The sequence below is a fragment of the Scyliorhinus torazame genome, chromosome 6 (assembly GCF_047496885.1).
Source record: "Scyliorhinus torazame isolate Kashiwa2021f chromosome 6, sScyTor2.1, whole genome shotgun sequence".
NCBI classification, from domain to species: Eukaryota; Metazoa; Chordata; class Chondrichthyes; order Carcharhiniformes; family Scyliorhinidae; genus Scyliorhinus; species Scyliorhinus torazame.
Genome location: NC_092712.1, coordinates 193,178,155 through 193,183,506, shown reverse-complemented (window position 1 = coordinate 193,183,506; position 5,352 = coordinate 193,178,155).

Genomic DNA, 5,352 nt, shown 5'->3' with positions numbered 1-5,352 from the left:
ACCGCTGAGATGCGCATAGGCATCCTAGTGGGGGACTTCAGAAACTAGGGCAGGAGGTCTCTGATTATTAAAGAAGGATCTAGAGGGCAACGCCATGGCAAAAGTGGATGAAGTGGTAAAGGCGCAGGGCTAAACGAGATGGAGGTGGCTTTTTCAATGCAAAGTGTCTCCCTGGAAGCAGAGATGGTGTGGGTGGCTGGTGACAACAAGGCATTGAGAACCAAGGTGAACTATTTGGAAAATCATTCCAGAAGAATTTGGGGGTGGTTTGATTGCCGGATGGTTTGGAGGGTCAGGGCTCAGCAAATTTTATGTTGCGGTAGAACGAGAGAGAAGGGAGGAATTGGAGTCCCCGCTGACCCCGGAGGAGGTCATGAAATGCATGGGCTTGATGCAGTCGGGGAAGGCGCCGGCCTGGATGGATTCCCAATCGGATTTATAAGAAATTTGTGGGTCAGTCGGTCCCATTGTTGTTAGAAATGTTCAATGACTCCATATCTCGGGGGATGTTGCTGGCCGCATTGGCACAGGCATCAATTTCTTTGATTTTAAAGAAAGATAAGGATCCGACAGAGTGTGAGTTGTATTATCCTGCTTCATTATTGAATGCAGATGCAAAGTTGTTGGCGAAGGTTTTGGCAATGCGCTTGAAGCCCTACCTTCCAGAAGTTATATCGGGGCAGGCCGTTCATCAATATTCGGTGGTTGCTTAATGTTATTCTGTCACCCTCTTCAACCCTTGAGCCAGAGGTACTTATTTAATGGGATGTGGAGAAGGTGTTTGATAGGGTGAAGTGATGGTATCTGTTTGAGATCCTTGGAAGGTTTGGTTTCAGACCAAGACTTATATCCTGGATCCAGATCCTATACAGTGTCCCCCTCGAGTGTTCATATGAATAACTTGAGCTCAAAGTATTTTCAGCTGAAGAGAGGAATGAAGCAGGGGTGTCCATTGTTCCCACTTTAGTTTGCCTTGGCAATTGGGTCCTTGGCCATAGCATTGAGGTCATCTATGAGGTGGCGGGGGTTAGAGAGGGGTGGGAGGGAGCATAAAGTGACTGTGCATGATGACTTCTTGTTGTATGTGACGGGTCCTCTCTCCAATGTAGAGGAGATATTGAAGCTGCTCAGGAGTTTTGTCTCCTTCTCAGGATATAAATTGAACCTGGGCAAAATCAAATGCTTTCCAGTGAATCTCCCAGGGAAGGGGGCCAATCTGGGGAGGTTGCCTTTTCCCCTGGCCAGGTGCAGCTTCCGTTATCTGGGAATTCGGGTGGCCCATGATTGGACCTTGCTCCATAAACTAAATTTTGTGGGTCTGGTAAATGGGGTCAAGTCTGACTTGAAAAAGTGGGATCACCTCCCTCTGTCCCTTGTGGGCAGGGTCCAGTTGGTAAAGATGGATATCCTCCCAAGGTTTTTATTTTTGTTTCAGTGTCTCCCAGTTTTCCTTCCCAAATCTTTCTTTGTGAAAGTCAATAAATTAATATCTTCTTTTATTTGGGCGGGCAAGACCCCACAGATTCGCAGTGTGTTTTTGCATAGGGAACAGCACTCTGGGGACCTAGCTTTGCCCAATCTGTTATTTCTACTGGGATGTGAATATTGAGAAGGTGCGGGGTGGTTTATGGGTACGTAGTCATGTGGGGATGGATGGAGAAGACTTGCCTGTAGATCACTAGTTTGAGGACCTTGGTTATGGACCCACTTCCGTTTTCCCCTGAGAAGTGGAATTCATGTCTGGTGGTTGTGGCCACTCTGAGAACATGGAGACTGTTTAGGCACCATTTCAAGCTGGGTGCCATGTTGTTGTTCACCCCACTCCGCGGTAACCGTGGTTTTGTTCCAGCAGCCTTGGTCTTGTCGTTTTGGGCATGGGGAGGGTGGGTGGTGAGGAGGAGGGTTGGGAGCGGTTCGGGGACATGTTTATGGAAGGGAAGTTGGCTGGTTTTGAAGAGTGGTTGGGCGAGTTCCAACTTCCAAGAATTAATCTCTTTAGTTATTATCAGGGGCATAACATTTTGTGAAAGGAGATTCCTTCCTTCCCCTTGGCACCCTTGCCCTCATTAATGGATAGGGTTCTTTCGCCAGTTGAGCTAGGGGAGGGGAAGGTATCGGATATTTATAGTTGGCTTGTGACGGTGGAGCAAGCCCCATTGGATGAGGTTAATGGGAAGTAGGAGAGAGAGCTGGATCAGGCTTTTGTGGGGTGTGTGTGGAGTGAAGCTCTATACAGAGTCATCGCCACCTCCTCATGTGCTAAGCTCAACGTGATTCAGTTCAAGGTGGTGCACAGGACACATCTGACCAGGGCACGGATGAGTGGATTTTTTCCGGAGGTAGAGGACAGGTGCGAGCATTGTTCACACGGTCCGACGAATCACACACATATGTTCTGGTTTTGTGAGGTGAGCATTTGGCTCTCCTTCTTCAGCCCCATGTCAGGAATTCTTGATCAGGGATCGAGTTGGAGCCTTGTCCTTTAGTGACTATTTATGGGGTCTTGGACTCGCCAGAGCTGCAGACGTGGTGAAGGCAGATGCTCCAGCACTTGTCTCTCTGATAGCCCAAAGACGTGTTTTGCTTGGCTGGGACTGAGTGAATATCTGTCTTTATCGCAATAAGTATTGCAAGTCGATAACTTTTCCTGTATATGTTTATGTGTTCTTCTTGGAACTTGGCCTAGCGATAAAATCTTTTATTTAAAAATTGCTTTTCAATGTTAATTCTTCAGAAGTGTCATCTTATAATGTTGAGTGAGCAGCAGCAGAGCTGTCAGTGTCTGAAGAACATGCATTGACATGAATATTACCAGGTGTGAACTCAGAGGTTCTTTCTCACTATATCCCAATTAATAATAACAAGGGACGAAGACCACACAATATACAAGCATCATACTAAACAAAAGCTTACATAACTTACAGAAATATCTGTCAGTTGGGATGTTTCACTTCAAGATTCTTTTGGACTTTCTACAATTGTGTTAAGACTTACCTTATTGTCTACCTGCATTTATCTGTCTATGTCTGCCTCTCTCACTCACTCATTCACTTGCATTTATTTTTGATGAGTATATAATGCTAGATTTTTCACCCATTCATGGTCAAGGGCAAGAAAGTTTATCCTTATTGACTTTTTTCTGTTTCTAGGTCTATCTGATGCACAGTAGCCATTTTATGAGTAAGGGGGTAGCCTGACAATTATGGTATTGGGCTAGCAACCCAGTGTTTATGAATTCAAAACCTACCATGGCAAGTTATGAAATTGAATTCAATAAATCTGGTAATATATGGGATAACAGTAGGATATGGCCAGGAAAGTTGCTGACTTGTAAAAACCCAACTGAATTACTAATGTTCTTCAGAGAAAGCCTCATTCCATGACTACTCTCCCCCCACCACTACCCCTCCCCCTAATTCTACTTCATATGACTCCAGTACCTACTACATAATTGACTCTGAATACTCTGAATCAATACGGTCTTGACGGTGTTGCTCAAGTCCAAAAGAAAAAATAAGAACAACAATTCTATGTTGGTTATTTACCATAAAATGAGACACAAACATTGCATTGCATATGCTTATCACAAAACATGCCATAGGCCATAGTCCAGTTACAATTCCTCACTATTAACAAGCTGTTGCAAATGTGTCTTTGCTACATTCAGGACCATGATCTATCCATGCACTTTGGCCAATATAAGACGCCATCAAAATCTTTCCTCCCTATGTTTCCCGGAGTTAAAGAAACACATTGGGTTGAGGTTCCCAGGATAGTGGCAGCCCTGAAATAATTAATTCTTCATGTGCAATTTTACCATTGCGGTATAACAGCACAATTCTGTCCTTCTCATCCAACATCTGTGACAAATAAGCTTCCCTTCCCTTTCCAGGCCTTGAGCTATCTGAAAGCTGGCATTTTAAGCCATGTATTGCGTTTAAAGAAAGAAAAGTATACGTTGAGTTACACAAAATTGAAACGTATGTAAAGGATCAATACACCCGAGTGTCACCTGATGACCAATGGAGGTGGTTTCTTTGCTTCTCAGCAAAGAGACCACTCAAACTTACAGAGTAGTGAGCTGACTAATGGGGCATGTGTCTTATAACGATAGCTAATAAGCAGGAAAGTTCTTGGAACAGTTGGGATAAGACTGTCAGCATCCTAATACTGAATTGAGTAGTGGCAAAGCTGTGGTATAACTCTTCCAATAGAAATACTAACAAAGAGATTTGAAACAATGCTCTGGTCATGAACAGATCCCGAGAAAAAAGACGACTTGTATTCACCCTTGTAAGCAAATTGGCACCTGGTGATCATATTTGTTGGCAATTATCTGTCTAGCTGACTGACCTCTTCGAAAGGACCTGTGTTGCACAGTTTTTTTTTCAAATTTTCACAAATTATCAAAAACAAAATACAGAAAGAAAAGAACCCCCCCCCCCATATATAAATAATAAATTAACAGCCTTCATCAACACAAAGGCCAAAATACACACCCACTCAAGAAAAATGAAAAATGAAAAACGAACCAAGGCCCCCTCCAAGGCCCCCCCCCCCCCCCACCCCCGGTTGCTGCCGCTACTGACCATCTTCTAACGTACTGCCAGGAAGACTAGGAACCGTTGCCACCGCCTGAAGAACCCTTGTACCGATCCCCTTAAGGCGAATTTCACCCTCTCCAATTTAATGAATCCTGCCATATCGTTGATCCAGGATTCCACGCTTGGGGGCCTCCCATCCTTCCACTGAAGAAGAATCCTTCGCCGGGCTACCAGAGACGCAAAGGCCAGAATACCTGCCCCCACATTTTGAGGGTAACCGCCACCACCGGGCTCGTGGTGTACCTCGCTGGAGGAAGTGGCAGCGCCGCCGTCACCAGCGTCTCCAGGCTCGTTCCCACACAGGACGCCATCTCCAGCCTCTTCCGCGCCGCCTCACCCCCCTCCATCACCCACTTATGCACCATTGCCACGTTGGCGGCCCAATAATACCCACAGAGGTTAGGCAGCGCCACCCCCCCCATCCCTGCACCGCTCCAGGAACGGCCTTCTCACCCTCGGGGTCTTCTGCACCCATACAAACCCCATAACGCTCCTGTTAACCCGCCTGAAGAAGGCCCTAGGGATCAGGATGGGGAGGCATTGGAACAGGAACAAAAACCTCGGGAGCACCGTCATTTTAACTGACTGCACTCTACCCGCCAGGGAGAGTGGCAGCACGTCCCACCTCTTAAACTCCTCCTCCATCTGCTCCACCAGCCTCGTGAAGTTGAGCTTATGCAGGGCCCCCTGGCTCCTAGCCACCTGGACCCCCAGGTACCTGAAATTCCTCTCCGCCCTTTTTGGCGGG